Consider the following 20,664-nt stretch of genomic DNA (forward strand, 5'->3'; position numbering starts at 1 on the left):
AGAGTATGAAGAGGTTTTTTGGGGAAAAAAAAATGCTCACAATAAAATACTATTAATTTTTAAACTGATGAGTACAATCCTCACAGCTGGTAGCTCTGTGCTGTTTACAGCATGAATGATCTGTCTGTTTATGTATTTATAACAGGCATGGCAGTGATTAATGTCTGGGGGCCATGGGCCGCAGCTTGCCTCTGCAGGCACTTCCATCACAGAGTCCCTTGTGCACAGTCTCTCCTTCCCTTGCCTCACCAAGCCCAGGTCCCCTTTGTCCTTCTGTGAACTACATGTTCTGCTTCTGCTCCACTTAAATTATGTTAGTCAAATATCATGCCATAGGATTAAATGTGTGTGATCTTTAAAAGAAGTCTATGTCAGGTAACTTTTATTTCTCTTCTTGGCTTTGACCCTTCTGGCTTTAATCATCTTTCATTTTCAAGCTCATCTTTGAACCCACAAAGGCTCTCCTGCCAAAGGTGAGATATTGTATCTAATCACTTGATTTCAAGAGCTGGGCTTTAAAATTAAAATACCAGATACTCAAGTTCACGATAAGGACAGGAAAAGTCACCCTTAAACAAAAGTTAGCTGGATTTCTTCCTTCTTCTTCCATGCCATCCCTGAACCTATGGTGCAGTCCTGCAGCCAGAGCCAGCTCTCGGCAGCACACCTGTCAGGCATAGACCCATAGCAGCTCCTTTCCCGAGTCAGACGGCACAGATACCAAAGTTGGCAGCTCGCCTTATGCATGTGGTTTATTTCAACAGGGGAGCAAACAGTGTAATTGCTCAGATTCCAGGCCCTGACCTCAACTAACTTTGATTAATTAATTAGATATCGGCACAAGTCATCAAGCCTGTAGGTGAGGAGAGGGGAAAGGTTCTATTTTGAGGCTTGCTCTAGGACTTTGTTCGCCTTTGCCAGAGGTGGGGAGTGGAGAATGTGCTTTCTATTGCTGTCAAAACAAGACCTGATGTGGCTCAGGTGAGGGTGATGTGAGCAGCAGCGATGTACAACTTTGGACATCACTCATCGTACAGGAGTCCGCGTGACTCCTGTCACCTTTGGGATGTGAATTTCCATGGCCAGGCTTATCTGCAGATCAGCTGAATTGATTTTTTAGAAACTAAACACACATCAAGGCAGAGGAACTGCAGTTGGAATGAGTGTCAGATATTATCTCACGCAGGGGTTCATGGTAGACTGTCCAGAAGAGGCTGGGTCCTTAAAGGGCAGACTGAACCCCAGGTAAAGGACTATAAATCCCTCTAGGCTCTCCAGATTGTGAGGATAGAAAGGTCCATGCAGAGGGCAATTCAGGAGGGGGCTTAACTGGACTCAGAACCCCTCTCTTGCTTACAACTGAGCTCCCGCCTGGGAGCAGCAGCCTCTGCAAACATTTAGACGGGTGCCAAGAGGGTGGTGTAGCAGTCACAGCAATTGCTGTCATACAGCTCGGAGTGGCTGTATCTCAGCAGGGCACAAGCTTGTTTGTCTGCAGGCTCGGATTTGGGATATAACAGCTTCCTTTGGGAAAGGAAATACAGCTTTTCTGAATAATTAATGTTTTTTCCTTAATTATTCAGTAATAGGTGCCCATTCTTTGGTATTGAGATCCCAGATAAAATGCCAACAGTACATTATGTCCCTACATCTCATTTTCAGGAGTAGTTTAAGGCCAAATTTTCAAGGTTATAAAAGAATCTTAAGATAGAGATAGCAGTTTTCAAGACCAGTAATTAAGCCAGGCATCCGATTCCCTAGGAGCACAACCTCTGTTGGCATTTTGTAAATGTATCTTTTGGCACCTAATGACCTTGGCATCTTTCTCAAGAACAGAGGATGGCGGGAGTTTGGATGACTTCCTATGGCTTAATTGCAGTGGAAGCTTTTGTTAAATAGGAAATGCAAAAAAGATTTTTTAAGATGTTTATTTTGTTAGCTGCTCTCTTATGATGCAGCAGAAAAGACGGGTCTTGTAAAAAGACTGAAGTGACAACCGAACTTGTTATTGTGAGGGTGAAGAAATAAGTAATGCCATGTTTTTCTTCTAGTTCATTTAAAATTTTATGTCTGGGACTATGGTACCAACTTCATGTGACATCATTAGAAGTAAAACGAGTTTACACTATTCATTTCCTTAAAGTCTGAAACGCAACTAACAAATGCTAAATCTTTTAAGCATCGTTCTCCCAGCTGTACGATGTACTGCTTGTTTGGCAGATCCCCAGCATGGCCGGGAGTCCTCTCTATGCTTTCTGTCCTCAAAAAGTTTTCTGGATCAGACCTTTTGACAAATAGAGAGTCATGTTTGACGGCTCCAAAATATTAGAAAGATGCTGAACTGGAGTAAATCAGCATTCCTGCACTGACCATGGTAGTGTTTGTTTTGGTTAGTTTTGATCCTGGTCCGTCTAAGAAAATACTAAATTTAGATGAATGTTTTAAAGTTTTGAGGTGTTTTTTACTTAAATAATCTCTTTTGTAATGAAATACTGCTTATACATGTGCATCTTTATTTTATAGACAAACTGATAACAGAAACTATAACAGTGATTTAATAAATAACAGAAAGTAGTGGAATTTGTGATGCTTTGATTTCTGATAGACTGGAGCCTGAGCACCCTGCTGATGTGGTCCAGCCTGCTAGCTGCCTTGTGCAGGAAAAAGTCCTATCCCCTCTCTGCCTTTTGGAGGCAGGCAGGGAGTAAAGGAGCTTTCTGCATTCCCAGGTCCGGCATGGTCAGCTTGCTCAGTCCCAGGAGCAGCGTGGCTGTGTCAGCAGGCATTGAGAGCTGAGTTAATTCTGCTGGTTGGCTGCAGTTTGGAGATCAATGTGTTCTATATTATCTATAATATAGGCTTGCCCTAAGGCTCAAGTTTTTAAATATATTTAGGAACCTAAATATGCAAGTGATTTCCTGATGGATGTGCTCAGGGTTGCAGGTGAGGACTGTGACCAAATGCTGTAACCCTTTCTGGTCCCCAGAAAGAGAGAGTACATTTGTGGAAATGGCAAAGTGTGTTGGACTATGTTGGGATTCTGGGAAACGAAAAAGTGTTTCATTTGCAGAAAAGAACAAGAATAATTCACATAACCCTGACACGAAGATTATCTGGCCCCTGCTGAGTGAGTGCTAACCATACCCCACTGCAAATTCTCATATTGTAAACTTGTTGCTGATCACTTACAAATAAACTAAAGAATACTAATTATTTACAGGAATTATATGTTAAATAGCTGTGTACCACAAATACACTTGCTTAAATGGTAATCTGTGGATAATTCACGAAAAGGAAAAATGTGATGCTTTATTTATGGCAAATTATTCACTTCTGTGAAGGGATTTTCTAGTGAAATGCTAATTCTTGCCACATGCTTATACAGCTGTGTCCAAACTTATTAAATACTTCAAGAAAGAGTCATGAGAACGTTGTATAGCATAGTTAGTGTTTGTGTGTAAAACACTGCCAATGAATGCTTAGCAGGAAGGTTTGGCTCAAGAAAATCAGCCAATACTGTATACTGGTATTAGATTTTCCTAACATAAATTCCAGATCACAGCAGCACTGCCTTGCTAACTTTAACTTGGATATGGAAACTAGGGGAAAGAAAAAAAAATTGTTTGCTTGGCTCTTGCTTCTGAAGAGTCTTTCACAAATTTCAGCCTTTGGAATAGGTTTTTATGGTGCCCAGATAAACGGCAGCAATTGCTGGCAGCTGAATTGCCCTGTGTGTTACTTGACAGCTGTCAGTCAATCACTGCTGAAATTTACTTCTTTGTTATATATGTTTTATGGAAAGAAAAACAAGACCATTCACACAACCTAAGTGAATTTCATTCCCATAATGACAATAATGTAGCACTTCTAAAGAAAAAACAGCTTAAGGAAAGTTTAACCTGCCTTTCCAGCCCAGTTTCTGCATGGAATGAGAGTTTTCTAATCAGGGAATGTGATCTAATTTCCTAAATCTCTAGACTGTTAGTGGAAAAATAGTACAGAGAATAGAGAAGTGATAACTTCATGTGGCTGGTTATTGCCATTTGAATCTGAGCAGGACGCTTGCAAGATGCATGCCAACTGAGACTGGCTTCTTGGTTTGAGCACTTCATCTTCTTACTGTTAGTCTTGATTATGTTGGTTGGGTTTTGTCTCAGTCTTACTTCATACTCCTGGAAAGTTTGCTGAGGAGGCTTGCCTTGACTCAGCATTTATAATATACTTGCATGATTCAGTTAATAGTATCAGGATGTTCAGAATTAATACTACAGCATTTTTGTTATATGCGGGGGCTTTTGTCGCTAACTAAATCAGCAGCACTAAGGCAGTAACAACAGTACTGGTGACATTAAAGGCCTGTTCAGGTCTGTACTCATGTAGTCTTCAACTTCAGTGATCCCTGAATTTCAGTTTATGTGAATTGATGTATGGTAAAGCTAGATTTTTAAGGCTTTAACTACATCGACCAAACTGAGACTCTCTGTATTGTAGTGAATACAGAGCAATGCTGATTTTTCCCAGCTAAAGACTGAAAACCCAGTCCCAGTGCTTTGAAACTGCTTTCCTGACTTTTTACAAGACTCCAAGGGAAAAAGCCTATGATGAGAAGCCCAGCTTTGAAAATGTAGCAGGATTCCTTTTCTGCGGTAGCTAGGGAACAGGCTTGAAAGTCAAGTTTATCCATATATGTACATATATCTGTGCACATTTTGAATGTGTACATGTGTATTTTGAAGCTTTTGAATATATATTTATATAATGACAAACATTTTTTGCATATAGGCTATATATATTAAGAAAATCAATTCATGCTAAATCACTTAACAGTTCTTAAATAGAGAACCAAAGTTTTCCTCCTTGCACGTGACATAACCTCTACAGTGTGCCAAGCAAAACACCAGCATTTTTCTGCCGAGGTACTGGAGTTTCTGCTGGTTTAAGGAAGTTATATTTAACTGATTTCATAAGATGTTGTTTAATGAAAATGCTTACTTTCTTTCACACTGGTAATGTTTATTTTTGTCAAACCCTGGCTGGTTTGTTAAATATCACTAAATGATATTTACAAGTTTGCAATGCTCCCACGGACCAGGTGCGAAGATTTTTATGTATGTATCTATCTAAATATTACACATATATATATTCTTAATTATACATAATCAAAAGGAGAGATTAATGATAAATTCCCACCTACCCGTCACTGGGCATGTCACTGCACAAATGTCATCTCATCTAATCTCTATATAATTCAATGCTCAGGCAAATGGATCAAACATTACAGCCCAAAAGACTGAATATAAGTAGGTGTCATGAAACTTTCTCCCAGATTAAGTTTTACACACCTCTGTCATGAACTCGTCCCTTTATTTTTCCAGAAACTTTATTTTAATTCCCACACAAACCCGCAGCTACTGGTGTTTGAATTTCCTCCTCCTTGCAGTCCCAGCCATCTGGAAAAACCTATGTGTGTATCTCTAGTGCAATAACTCTCTATCTATTTTCAAATATCAGCCATAAATATCTTCTTCTTCTTGCCCATAACCCTTCATTTCTCACCCCATCTGCAGCCACATTTGAGGTGTTGCTTTGGCCATTGGGCTAGCTAATTGTGGATTGCACTAAAACTGTATTTTCAGCCAATTCCTTTTTCTGTCCTAGGTTATAGAGAGCAAATAATTTTAATATGTTTTTCCCCAAATTGCCAAGTAAAACTATTTCTGAATTTTCTCATAAAACTGATGTAAGTTTAATTGATACAGTAGGACAATAATTAACCAGTAGTCTTAAAGTATTTTCAGATGCCAAATAGAGTACACATAGCCATTAAGTACCTTAGCCTTTACTTCTTTAAAGAACAGTATGGGTGTTACTAACTGGCATGTTATCCTGGACTGCCCAGGATCATAATACACATGTAAAACTGCACCAGCATTTATTTCTTAGGAAGGTTGCAAGGTTATGGGATGTATATGGTGATCAGTGCCACCTTAGAATACCTTTGAGCACACCAATGACCAGTCTGTGAGGTCAGGGTCCAATTTTTCTGCTTAATTCTAAGGCATTTTGGATGATCCAAAGAATAAAGAATCACATTCACCACATCAGAGAAAAATTCTTAATTCTTGCATGAAAGTGTAGTTAATATATCAAATGCTGAAGATAAAGTTATGAGAGCAATTCTAATTCAAACCATGTTCTAGAGTTCAGTCCACCTGAGCACAAAGACTGTTTGATTGATGGAAAAAATGTGTGATCTGTGTGTCTCTAGGGTGCCATCTTTTCCCATTGTCTCTTTGAGCTCTCAGTTCTGACACAATTGAAAACAAGGGGTCAGGTTATTGCTCAAAATGGAATGATTTTATGCCACTTACTAATGCTATTTCCTTGTAGGCAAGCCAAAAAAGATGGAAAAGTTTGACATGGTTTTATGTCCCTTGAAATGTGGTACTGAAGACCATATTAGCATACACATATTTGCTCTGTCTCTTTCTTCTAATGTAGAGCTAACATGTTCTAAAATTAGTCTGAAGCAGGTTTCCCATAGAGTAGGAATATGCTTATTTAAAAGATTTCTTGCCTTTATTTCTGACATAAAATAACTGAGCTGTATTTTAGCTTATTGATAGACAAATGATACCCCTGATGCTTTGCCTTCCTGTTATTTTGACGCTTTGCTTGTAATTGGTGATTCTGAAACTTGAAAATTAGCAAGATGGAATTATCTGGTACAAACAGAATACATTGAATTTTGTGATACCAAAGTGGAACAGAACCATTTTTCTGTATTTTTTTTTTCCCATAATCATTTCAGGTGGGTGTTTGTGTTTCAGAAACTGCAGTTTATTCTGCATAGCTTGTTTCATCCAGAAGAAATGGACTACAAAGTGGTTTATAGACTGTAGTAATTTAACTTACAGTGGTAATATAGGCACAACACAACATAGCAAACAGACCTTCTAACTGGCAGAGAATTAATTTATGCTGAACATTAAACACCTCAGTAGTCCCATGATGAAATCCACTTTGAGACTGCTGACAGGCCATTTTAATGTTAATCACATGCTTACAACCTTTGCCATGTCAAAGACTTTATTTACCAACACTTGAAAAGTATGCAGCAAAAAGGAGAAAATAGGGGAGATGGTAAGAGTTGCTCTTGTGGCATTATATGTTGAATCCTAATATTCTTGAGCTCATTCAGAATAGTCACATCCCAGCTGTTTCCATATAGCTCCACAGGCAGATGAAGTAAAAATGCAGCCTGCTGTCCACAAGCGGAAAGGGTAAGAGTCAGCCTTTGCCTTCGTGGGAATGGGGTTGTCACCAATCAAGGGGAATGGAGGAAATTCCCTAAAATATCTTTTTATTTAACATAGGTAGGTGAGAAAATGCGTCCTTCAATAAGTGATTGCTTAGTGGTGGTGTTAAAACTGAAGCATGTGGAGTTTAGTGCTTTGGTGAGCAAATGGAAATATGTTAAATCAGGATCAGATTTCACAGGATCACATGATGGAAAGATTTTAGGAAATGTGTGAGATTTGTGCACAATCAGTTGCTGCTGAGAGATTTCAGAATCCTTGAGAGATTTCAGTGCTAGAAACAGTCTGGGACCTGTTTTGCATCCTATTGAATGTCTAAGGGGAGTTCGCTAGATTTTTCATATCTGGGCCTTGGATGACAGATTGTCTTCAATTTCAGAAAGAGAAATTCAATGGTCTTGGCAGTTTCTTACTTGTTTTCTTTAAATATAAATATATGCATTTCTAAAGACACGGATGAATCTATTGGGAAAAAAAAACCACAATATTTCTTCTCTTACCATTATGAATACAAGTGCAGTCTAAAAGAAGTATGACAGAAATGAAGGATGGAGAGAAGTGTGCTGACTCTGTGCTGACAGCAGTTAAAACTTTTGTGGAACACATTGAAACTTCTGTCACTAAAACTATTTTATTGCAGCTGGGAGTAACAAGAACTGTGAGAACTGATCATTAGAGACAATAAAAACAATGCTTTTTTCTCCAGAAAGGTAAATCACATTTTGAGAGGTAATTGATAAACTAATGCTACACAGCCAGCTGTAAATAAACCATCCATCCCAAGGATGAAATATATATTTTCTTCAGTCACAATCCTAAACCTCCATCAAAGATCTAATTTCCTCCCTTTAGCAGGGGAAAATACAAACCTTTATCAAATAATAATCCATTTAACAGAGATGCCAATTAAAGCTACCCTTTTCTTTATACTATATAGGTTTTTACCATCTGTCTTGCAACTCTGTACTGTAAATAAGAAGGAAAATAAAAGGATTCTCCATTTATTATAGCTCTAACTGTAGGAAACAAATTTCAAGCATTCCCTTGATGTCAAAAAATATCTCTCTTGGCACCCAGTGGAAACATGGTTGTACGCTTGCACTTCTGCTTGAGCTAATGAATTTCAGCTTAGTGCTTGGCGTGCAGGGCTGAGAGCCAGAGCCTTGTAACCTATAATCCAGGGCTGGAGAGACTTCTCTTTGCTGAGGGCAAACAGGCCTTTGTAACACCTTTGGCAGACCAGGCAGCAACACCTAACTGGAGAGGCAGCAGCTCTGAGAATACACAACAAAAACTGTGGAAGCGGGGGCTGCAAATGGCAATGTTGCATGGAAGTGCACGATGGTGTTATTAACAGCACTTTGCACTATTGATTAAAGCTTCCTTGGAATAAATCAGTAATTTCTCAAGAGCTACATAAGCACCGCGCCTTCTTATTTGGAGATGCAATGTCTCTTCAGGGTATCAACGCTGGGTATCTTTTATACTTTTCGATGGAATTGTAAAGCAATGTCCTGGATTGCATTTCAAAGTAATATCTCCATCTCTCCTTCCTTTATCATGCCTACTTAAATGGCTGTACCACTGCTTCAAATGAGGAGCTATGACAACCAGGCCCATCCAAACTAATACTAGTTTTAAGATCAAAACAGAGTCACTACTTCTCAAAGCTGCAGCATATTTTCAGGATGGTACCATGAAAATAATGCAATGCTTTCTTAAGATGATCAAGGCTTTTTTTCCTTAATGTGCAACCTTATTTTAAGTATCCCATGACTCCGTTTTCTTTGATTTTTAGCTAGTCATTCATAAGTTTATTCCCATGTCCTGTGAGACTAACGTCCTCACGAGTTGTGTTTTGTTCTAGCAACAACCGGATCAGTTGGCCAAGAGGAATCTGTGTGCAGAAAAGCTGCAAGCCTCCAAATTTGCATGAACCATAAACTGTGATTAAAGATGTCATTGAGTGTTACTAAAACTGGGGTCCAGAGATTTGTTTTTCTTCCTCGCTACATTAATTCTGTTTCCCAGAAGTGCCCTTGTTATCTGGCAGTGGCAGAGAGTAGTTAGACAGTGGTGGTTTACGGTATGGTGTGGGAGTGAGTGTGATGGAAAGGACTTAATGGGTGGCTGTTGCTTAGGTTGTGACATTAATACTGGTTTTGATAGATGTATCCTATGGATGCACTGCAGGGTGATGACTTCAGTAGCTTTTTTTTTGGCACAGTTCCTATGAAATTATAAATTTGCAGATATAGGGACAGGGAGGGCAGGTTGCATTTGATTGTGTGATCGGGTGGAAAACTAAACATATAAAATAGCTCCTTTCAAGTAAGACAAAATAATTTTTTTTTTACCAAAAATACTTCATTTTAACCCTTTTTTTAAATCCAGGAGCACAGGAAATATGTGCTGCATCCGTTATTAGCCTGAATGTTAGGGAAATATTTTTTCCTACCTGCATGTAATTAGAGATGCAGATACATTTATTTGGGACTTAATTAATAATGTGCTTATCAGTGTTATAAATCTTAACAAAATTACTTTTGTTTTGTCCCGCTGTTTCCTGTTTTTCAGCTTTATCTCTGCTGGTTTTATAGATTAACTCTGCTTCAGATACACTTTGTGTAGACCTAACCATCTGTTTCTACAAATTCTTTGTAAGTCAGCACCTTCTCCTCTGGGACTGGAGTGGCAATGCTTTAATTCCCCTTTGCATTCAGGAAGTACACAAAAAAAGGCTTGCTGCCAAACTACTTCTATCCTTTTAATAACTCCTTTAACTCTCCCATCTCCAGCTTGATAGCTTGTCTTTTATTGCAAGGTGAGCTTTCCTCTTAAAGATAATGATACCCTTTGGTTTCCAAGTACCTAGTAAATTGGTCCCAAGGTGTCTTATGACTTTGACTTGTTGAAACATTCACCCTGTACCTTGTACAGCTTCTCTTTCTTAAAACTACCCTTAGCAAGTTTGTGACAGTGATGGAATTTCCATGTTATGCTTGTGATCATGTCATTATTGATTAATAATCTGCACGTCTGCAACACTGAGACATTTCCTGCTATGTATACACCAGAATTCCAATCAACATGTATACCTGACACAGATAAAAGTTCTATTAGTGGAAAAGACATTACATGCCACATAGAAATTACTGCTTGATGTTGCTAGATGTTCTTCAGTATGAAATTCTAAGAAATGGGAGAAAAATAAGATAAACTATTTGATGTAAGAGGCAACGTATTGAAATAAATGAGTCCTGTCTATCAGAGCATACTTGCTTTTCCACCACAGGGAGCCCAAATCTTGCAATAAGCCTGAGGAACATTGTAAGTTTTTCAAACAAAACCAGTCTGAATCTGAATCAGATCCATATTCTGGTGTAACTGTGATGCCTTGGAAGCCTGATGGTGTATAAGGATCAGTGTCGTGTTATCCTAGGTGGCAGTAGATGTGAAGATGATCCTAAGCCAGAATCCATGAATGTGTGTAACTAAAGATAATCAAAACTGTGCTGTATTCGTCTTCAGTTCCATTTCCACTAATGCACTAATCATTCATGGAGAATGTGAACCAGAATACCTCAATGAAAAAATTATTGTAGAATGTCAAAAAAATTGTGTCTTCCTATGGAAAAATTAAACCAACTCAGAAAATTTCCAAAAGAGCAGGTACCACCTTCTCAATGCTCTAATTTCCATACAGGGCGCTTAGGTTTTAATTCTGTAAGTCTTTCATAACAATTACTACTGATGTCAATTCAGATAAATGTAAACAGGGCATGGAAATCCTCTGGCATGGTACCTGATCTGGTGATGGATGCTGCTGTCATTTTGGCAAATTTCACCATATTAGCTGGCACTCATAAATAGTAATTAATTAGAATAATTTGCTATATAAAAAGGAAAATGACTTGCTTGTGAATGCCTGTGTAATGAATATAAATAATACCATACTGAGATTTTTTCCCATTTTCCTCAGTCTCCCTTCCTGAATACCTTTCTTGGAATGATCTACTTGGCCTGTCATTCTTGTGGTTTTTGAAATAAAACAATCCTCCTTATGCTGACACTCAGCGTGATTTCTAAAGCCACTGCTTAAATAACTCTGCTGCAGCAACTCCATCTGTGAACTGTGTGAACCTACATAAAATGATTCACTACACATGTAAAAAGAGAGGGAAAGACATACAAGAAAATCACAGATAACCTCAGGGCTTAGCAGAAGGTCTACTACAGTTAAATAAAAGATTTTCTGAAGGTGACTTTGCAGATGTTCATTTCTTACTCTTGTCAACACTGGACCATGATGACAAGGCAGGCAGAAGGTAGTAATGAGACAGTTTGATTGATCAGTGAATGTCAAATTAATTCAGCTGGAAGCTTGCCAGAGCGCAAAACAGAACTGCATGGTGGAATAAACAGAAGAGTGGATTTTGGTATTTTGGCTAAAACAATGCCCTGAAACCATTGAAAAGATGGTTTAAGCCTGGAAATGTGAAAAAAATGAATTCTGTAATGAACTGTTTGTCATTCAAAACCAATTTGGCTTTACAACAGGAGATAAAAACTATAAGCAAATCTTAGGAGCTTTGCTAAAAGGAGAAGCAATATATTAGAAAAATGTTAGTGGGATATAGTCATTTATCTTCAGGCAATCTGAAAATTCAGCCTCTTAGATTAAAATCAAAGGAGCCAGTCTGGAGAATTCAGTAATTTAAAACATGAAGGAAAAAAAGAACCTCTTTTACTTTATTTTATATGTGCAAGCACGTATCATTTTATAGAGCTTCTTCAGAATCAATCTTGAGAAGATTGGTCTATTAAATATATTTATTTGGATTTGATTGCAATCATTTATGAAATGTTTATGGTCTGCTGTAGACACAGAGGGAAACCCTGGCCTACCGCGTGAGTGGCAAAGCATCCCTGGCATCGCTAAGTGCTGAGTATTACTGCTACATGTATAAGAAAAAATTGTCCCTAGTGAAACCAGGTTTTTATCTGATAATCAAATATAGTGGCTATTTTCAAACTTACTTAATTCAACTCATTTCACTCCTATTAGCATGAAAAATAACATTGACTCCTTAATACTTTTCCTTGAGAAAAAGTATCCACATAAATTACGCCTCCAAATAGCATGTTGCTACTATTGGGCAGCTTTGTTTCCGATGTGGCTGCATATCCAGAGAACCTTCTTGCTCCTGAATGTACGCTTTTGGATGGAACGGGTTTGGGAGGAAGGGCAGTAGTGGGGTTATGGAAAGATGAAGGCAAGAGGTGGGAAAACTTCCAACATAGCTATATCAACTATATCATCCCATTCTGCTTTTCCCCAGAGCTCTTTTCTCTGGATGCCCATGCTGTTTTCAGGTCTGTCTTTCTTTCTTTAAAACCAAAGAGCTGGCACTGTAAATGTGAAGTCCACACTGCCAGCACATGAGTTATATCAGCTGCTGGCAGGCTGTAAATATAAAGCTACCTGTTGGTAAATGTTCTTCTTCATAAAATAAGCAGTATTGTCCTATTTACACTGTAAAGGTACTTGTCTTAGCTTTGTGATGTGAATATGTTTCTCAGAGCGGGAATTTGCTACAGTTTCATGAGGATCAGTATTTATGCCACAATTGCGAGACATATTTTTGCCAGTGTAGAAAGATACTCAACTGGACTTCATTATCAGCCCTTTATGCATCTGCTGTTCTGCTGCAGGTAGAAGAATTTTTCTTCCAAGCGTAACACTGATGTTGAAAACGCAGAGAGCGCTACCATAACTAGGGTTAGTTCACTTGCTCAGTGTCTCTTAGGAATATTCATGCCTTCACACTTGTAAATTAATTTCCTTTGGCTATTCTATGTTCACTTGTGTTAATTTTTCTCTGAAAATTTCTACAGTATGATTTTATCAACAAAAATACTCATTGAATGACTGTTTTTAAACCAAGACATACTTGCAAAGGCTGCTCCTGGTGCTTGTTCATGTACTCATTCTGAAATCATGGAATGTTCTTGTTATTGTTTGTAAGAAATTCTTGGTTTTAAAAATGCCTGCTGAAAACAATAGCAGCCCAGATGAGTAATTTTGCACAAGCATTAACAGAGTTGTAGGGCTGAAGATGTATCTGTTGAAAACCAGGAAAGGCTGATGGTAAGGTTCCTTGTGCTGTCACAACTTCATCATCTTCGGCGTATGTAATATAAATCAGGTTTTGTATCTGGAAGAGATAGTAGCAAACTCCTTGAGGTGAGATGCTCATGCTCATGCTCATGCCTGTTTGCACCAGGCGAACTGGCCAAACCTGGAAGTTTGACATTGCAAAGGCTCAAACACCAAGGGCTCATTCTGCATGGTGCAGAGGAATAAGGGGGGCATATGCAGCAGTGCAACATCGGTCCTGAGGCTTTTCTCCACAGGCACTGCTCAACAAACCCACTAGTGCCATGCCAGCATGTTTTTTCTATCACAGTAGGACTGCTGTGAGCACATCTGGGCCCCGCACCACAGATGGGAAAGTGGATAAGACATGGGGATTTGCCACCAACTTCAGTGGGAAACAGACTGAGGTGTTGTCTTTTTATGCATTCATATTCAGTGATTAATTTTTTAGGGAGTCAGGGACAGCCAGCTGCCACTGAGTTATCTGTTCCTAGGCTCCAACTGTTTGATTACTTCCCAGCTGGAGAAGCCTTTGTCCCCACCTCATCTCTTTGGTCGTTCACATTATCAATTGATAAATATCTCATGACACGATGCTCTGTTTTACCCAGACCTGCACCTCAGAGACCTCCCTGGAGCTTCTGCCACCCCAACCCCAGGAATGTAATGCATCAATAAAAAAAAATAATGACTTGCTGTGACATGAAGTGGGACCTGAAATACCCTTGACATGGTGTGTTCAGTACACTGCAAACCTGCACACAGGACAGGGTTTAATGGCTTACTACATTTCTATTGAACTTTACTTTTTTCATCTGTCATATACAGAGGAACAATTAGTCAACCTGGTTGACAACAGAGTCTCTTGATCTGATCTATGTAATTATACAATGCCTATTAAGTTCTTAGCTCATTCTTTTTCTGCAGATATAAGTGTATAAAAATACTTGTTTGAGCACTACCTGCCCTTGATGGAATCTCTCGTGTTTTTTTAATAGGGGTCAGCGTGCCCTGTTAGCACCTGAAAATATCCTATAGATGAGAAACTGCAGTGCAAAACTTTAGGCACCTCATTTGACTGCCCTGATTTAGGAGCCTGAGCCTGATCTTTGATAAGCAGAGCCACCTTCAGAAGGTGCCAACTTCTTTCCACCTTATGGGAAGCTCATGAGTCATTTGGGTGCCTGAGCAAAGTGTTTAAACTATGCATTCTCTACAAAGGGCCACAATTTTGAAGCCTCCAAAACTGCACAGTCTATCTTTCATCTAAGAGCAGACATTTGCACACTGGTAAATCTTACTTGACTTCGTTTTGGCACAGAAAAGGTCTCTGGTTTTAGTGATGTGGATTCCTTATGTGCACAGGGGAAGCACAATCCTGCAGTGGCACTCTCAAGGATTTCCACAGAAACGTGATCCCTCAGAGGTTCTGTAGTTTAATTCTTAAGGCAGGAAACCCACTATTTTTCAAAGTAGTCAATCAGTTGGTCTGAGTTTGCTCCTCCTGAAGTCTGCCGCTGAATTCAATGGGAAGGATCTCAGGCCATGTTGAAATTCCACCTACTCTTTCTTAGTAGCGAGAACTAACTTTTCTCCACTCTGGTAATGTTATTTAACATTCAAATTATTTTTCAGTAATATCTTCCTCTAATATTTATTGTATGTGTTGAAAATTTTTGCTTGATTTTCATTTCCAGATAACATCCACATGTCTGTATGTTAACGTTTAGATTTTCAGCTGAGGTACTTTTCTCAGTTGTGCAGCACTTGAATGCGTAGCCATTGCTCTGAACTTTGAAGAGCTGTCATAGGAATAGAATGAACCTAAAAGTTGCTTTAAAAGCCTCTCTCATCTTTAAACAATTCACACAAAAAATCAAGCACAAAGCATTTCATTTATTTAAGACTATTCGGAATGTTTGAATAGCATTCAAAGACAAAGCCACATACCTAAAACTTAGTCACATTTCTATAAGCCTGTTCTGGTGTTTCTGACATGATTTTTTATTAGTTAAAGGGAAATGGGTTTGATTTTTCCCAAGAGAAATATCAGGTTTTAATGTGGTGAAAGGACAACCATGTTTTGCTGAGATTTCCATTGCTGTGACTCACTTACTTGTCATAGTCTTTCAGTAATTAGCCTAGATGAGCTCTCTTTTTGCCACTTGGCATTCCCAGTGTGTCTGATGGGGAATGGGAAATCCTGGTGCTTTCTGTTTGCATCAACTGAAATGAGAAATGTCCTGGGTCACTCCTGAACGCAGACTTTGGCGTCGTATCCCACTGTGCAATCAGCCCCACTCACAGGGCTGGCTGCCTCAACTCTTCCCTCAGCTCCCCACTAATCAGAGTCAAGTCCGAGCAGCTGGGTTTAGTAGTGTTGTGCTTATTGCAGGGATGTGGCATCTCAAAAGGGTCGCCTTTGAGGAGGGGGAATATTTAAAACCATATGGGAAGAAAATGATGCTTGAGTGATTTTGGATACCTTGAGTTTCTAAATTGGTTCTTGGATATAAGGAGAGATTACTGCAGCAAGGCTTTCCCTTTCTTTCTAAAATCCTTGCTGCAACATTTTGCAGTACAATGCATTTTTTTAAGTGGAGGGAGAGTGAAGGGGGAGAAGCGTTAATGATAAGGATTATATTAAGTGAAGTGGACAACTTTGGAGCCAAGCAGCGTGACAAGATTGAGGTAGAAAAGCAGAGACCGATTTTTGATGGGGTATAATTTAACTTAAGACCATGACTATCACTCACAATTTTACACATCATAATGAATACAAGCATGCGGCAAGAACAGTTTGGGAGCATCTGATACATGAAGGCATGAATATGATATTGGGCACTTTTAATTGCTGGATTTTTGGTGTCTCAGGCTCTTTTTAAATAATTTCCATTGTTATTCCTTCTTAAGAAGCTGTAAAGCTGCTCCTTAGCTCTACAGAATGCATTAGACATGGAAATGTAGAAACCAATTGAATTGTTTCTATACTTTGTGCTAGTAAATGATTTATTTTGTATGACAGCAGCTTTTGTTATGCATCTTCCTAATTAAGCTACTTCAGGCACACTTCTAAGTACAGCGTATATTGGCCAAGATTCAATATCTTAGCACAGAGAAGGGGTACCAGGGAGCCAATTACAGGTCTCAAACTCACAAACCCCATCTGCTCCAGCCTTGATTTCAATTACAGCATCTGAAGGGGTGGCTCCAAGTTGCCCCCAGTTGTTCTGTGGCCTCAGAGACTCTCAGTTAGCTGGGGACTGACAAAATGGAGATTTCTACCCAGTATACACGTTGTGAGAGCTGAGTGTTTCCCAGTTGTGGCAGTATTCTGTCCAGATGATGCTGTTAGTGATTGGGATGAGTGGGAAAAAATCTTCCCAGACTTCCATGCTCACAATGAAGTAATTCGAAATGGTTTGAAAATTTAGTCACAGTATTGCAGATACTTAGGATATGTTTCTAAAGGAATACTTTAATAAAAAGCAGAGAGAAAAAAGGTGATAACTTCACTGAATTCAGATTGAGATCTTTGATGTGTTGGTATTCTTGGTAGATTTCTGTCAAAAGCATAAGTTCAGCTATGACTACTATTGCCAAAGAAGTGTTTGAACTGCAGTGTTGGGGAGACCAAACCCAATGTTGGGACTGGGGAAGGATGAATTTATATTCTAAGTAAAGGAGATATCTGCAAATATCATATGAACTTAAAAAAAAGAATCTGTTGTCCTTGCTTAAGTGAAATCAAGTACCAGGTAGGATGCCTTTTAAAGCTCGTTTGCTGATACTTGAGACATTTCAACTCAACTGTGAAAGATTCTTGTGAAAAGAGGGGTTGTACTTGAGCAGCTCTGAAGGCAAGGCTAGTGATTTGAAATTGTAAAATTGCTAGAAGAAAATGTTCCTGCTGGAAGAGTCAAGGACAAACCTGGAGTTAAAGGGAATTCAGTCACGTTCTTTTTGTAAATTATACTCCCAAGCTACTTAAGAAGAAAGTTTTATAGCCGTAAGGAAAAATCACTTCTTGAGCTTGATAACTACCATGCCTGAGATAGCTGGTGAGTGCTTTTATTGTGAATGTGTTTATGTTTTTATGCCTTGTGGGGAGATTCAGAACTTTGATCTAGTTTAACAAAATAAAATCATAGCAGGAGCACCGGCAGAAGGTGCAGGGAGGCCACTGGGTACCTTTGTCGGTGGTGGTGGGTCTGCTGGAGGGTGTCCCTTCACAGTTTGCACAAAAAGCAGCTTTGGTAGCAGTGAGACTTCCAAACAAACATCTCTTTCTGATCTCCAGAAGGCTTCTTTTGGATGGGGCTCCTAGGTGTCTCTTGGTACAATTCCCCAGCAGAAACATCTAGGGTTTTGATTGAGTTTATTCTCTCTGAATACCGACAGATTATCATTGCCAGAGACACCTTGCACCTGAGCTTGGGAAAAAAGCACGCAGCGAAATGTTCTTTTTCTCTTTTTTTTTCTTTCTAATTCTTCAATGAAGTAAATGAAGGGTATTTACAGTAAAATAAATCACCAGGAGAAGACGCTTTCAGTGCCATAGTGCCCAGTTCTCTACCATTAATATCCATAGGATGATACCCAGGAATAAAATACAAATGTCAGTGAAAAAGATCATAATAAAATCAGCTTTTATTTTTTTTTTCGTTCTCAAATTGCAGAGTTATTGCTTTACAAAAGCTGCTAGAAAGCTCCTGTAGCTGCATTCTCTTTTGGAGAAGGGTGTTATGTCTAAAAATGTCGTCACCTTCAGAACACTGTGAAAGTTGGGCAAGTTATTTTGATAAGGTAGGGCTAGAATTTATAGGTAGAATCACAATGGAAAAGCAGTATTTTTCTTTATATGGCCAATGCCGTAATCTCAGTGTCTCTGGGAATTTTGTGAATGGTGAGATTAGTGTATTACTAAAGCATTTAACAGCAAGAAATGCTACTTTGTTAACTCTCTAATACATTAATAATATTTAACTTCCCTGAGTTTCATAGCCCCTTTCTTTACAAGTTTGTTTTACCCATGCCACCTTCTCAGCAGTCAGCTCTGGCTACCTTGAGAGATGGAGAAATGGGAAGGCTTTCTTAGGACAGTGATTGATTGGGGTGAGACTGGGGCTCCTGCAGGAAATGATGGCCACTGCCAGGCTTGTGCCTCAGAAAATGCTGCTAAGCCACAGTGCAGTTTTCATAAATGAAGAGACTTTCTGGTTCAGGAGAGATGTTGCATTGTGCTGGAAGAACCTGATAGTGGTTCTCAGAGGAAGGGTTAATAAGAGAGTCATTTTGGTAGCCAACATAAAATTCAGCTTGTATTGATGGCTTTTTCACTTGGAAAGCACTTTTATTCTGCAGGGGAAATCACAATAGGTGAAAGTGGACATAAGGGAGATTTCTTACCCATTCTCCTCTGCCTGACCCTAAGCCTCACAATTTGTGCGTTGTGGTCTTTTCTCTCCTTTGCTCCATTAACTGCCCCTGCCAACTCTGATAGCAGTGGATTAACTGCTTCTAGTTTAGTTTTTTTCCACAGGCTTTGCTTTAAAGTTTCATCTCACACATGGAGTTTTCCATCCCAGATCCCTCTCATTTATTTATTTATGCATAAAAGCTGCTTCTCAGCAAAAGCACAGACCTGGGTAGGAGGTACAGTGACATGTCTGATGTTTCCACTACCTGATAGCAGGATTGCTGGAGGGGTCAACCCACCACAGCAGATGCAACACACTTCACACAGGGCCAGGAGACACAGGGGAGAGCTCTGCTCAGGATTAGGTTTTATTTGCAGTCTCTGATTTACAGCGTTACCATCCAAGTCTCCTGCTGTGTCATGTCTTGCTTGCCTGTCTGCTTGTAACTGAGACCCAATGAGCATCATATACTCACACAACCTTGGTAATTACCCCAGCTACCTTGGTTCCTGCCTCTCAAGCCAAGGCTGCCAATCTCTTTCCTGTTATTGACCAGCCAGAATTGCCTTGTAAGTCCTCTTCACTGGAGTTTCTCTGTTCTGCCTGGTCCATTTGCTAACAAGGCTCACTGCCTTTTCTGGGACTTGGCAGGTTGGAGGAAGGTTTTTCAGGGCTTGGCTAAACTCAGAGGCTTTGGAACAGCTGCCAGTAGTCCCTGAGGGTTGCTCTCAGTGACTTCACCTCTTCTGTGAGACACTTGTACATATCCAAAATGGGGAGTTTTGTCATTGAAAGAAGATGGGTGAGCACTCCTTCATCAACCCTTAACCATCCTCGTCCCCTTTCCTTCCCTTCTCACAAAACTGCACAAGTCGTGTGTGCCAAGGAAAATAATGAACCTATATGTGTTTTACTGCTACTTTCTATCTGTGTATACTATGTCACATATATTGAAAGTAATGGGATTTATAACACTATTATGGTTCTCACAGTTGGTCATATCTATGGCTGATATTTTTTTGTCTCTGAGTTCCCCTGTCGTTTGCTGCACTCTGGTTTGATTTTTTTTTTTAATGTATCAATCTGTAGGAGGCAGTGTCCTGTCACAATTAAAGTTATTAGATGGCACTCTACATAAAAAGATGCTAAAGTGACTTGATAGTTATTTCCTTTATTTTTGTAGCTATAGACTGTAGCTATAGTAGAGCATCATCCATTTCTAGCAGGCAGGCCAGAGCACACCTTATTAGTGTTTAGTATGAGAAAATCCTGGTATGCAGCACCAAAGGTTAGTTACAGACGTATTTCATGATAGATCTAAAGCTCTCCTATTTTAACATTTGCTCTGAAGTAAAGCTACTGAACCATGGCTTTGTATTGCAGTACATTAAAATGCAATGATAATTACCCTCATTATGAAAACATCTTCTCATAGCTCTTGCAATACTTGCAATTCAAAAATGTATTAAGGGGGGAGTACACTGGGGACTCAATCCACAGAAGTGGAAGGTGAAAGCTAGGAAAGCAAAAGTACATTTATGGACAGGAGAGGTGGTGAAAAGACAATCTCCCTGACTGAATCCGGCTGAAATCTCTATCTCTGAGGCAAGGTCTAATTCAGCATGAGGCTTCCTGGAAACAACACTTGGTGAGTCCCAGCAGTCACCATTTGCCTTACACAGGTCTGGTACAAGATTGACAAATTAAATGAGTTTTGTGTAGGAGCGTGCTTACCTGGAGCTCCCTCACACAGAATTTCTGCTTT

General features: G+C 39.3%; 1 protein-coding gene across 1 annotated transcript in view; it reads left to right on the forward strand.

Moving 5' to 3' along the window:
* Nucleotides 1-20,664, forward strand: part of TAFA1 (TAFA chemokine like family member 1) — a 221,692-nt gene that overhangs the window by 101,743 nt on the left and 99,285 nt on the right. The window lies entirely within an intron of this gene.

The sequence above is a fragment of the Pezoporus wallicus genome, unplaced genomic scaffold, assembly GCF_028554395.1.
Source record: "Pezoporus wallicus isolate ANWC-B61680 ecotype Strahan unplaced genomic scaffold, APGP_CSIRO_Pwel_v1 contig_7073, whole genome shotgun sequence".
Lineage (NCBI taxonomy): Eukaryota > Metazoa > Chordata > Aves > Psittaciformes > Psittacidae > Pezoporus > Pezoporus wallicus.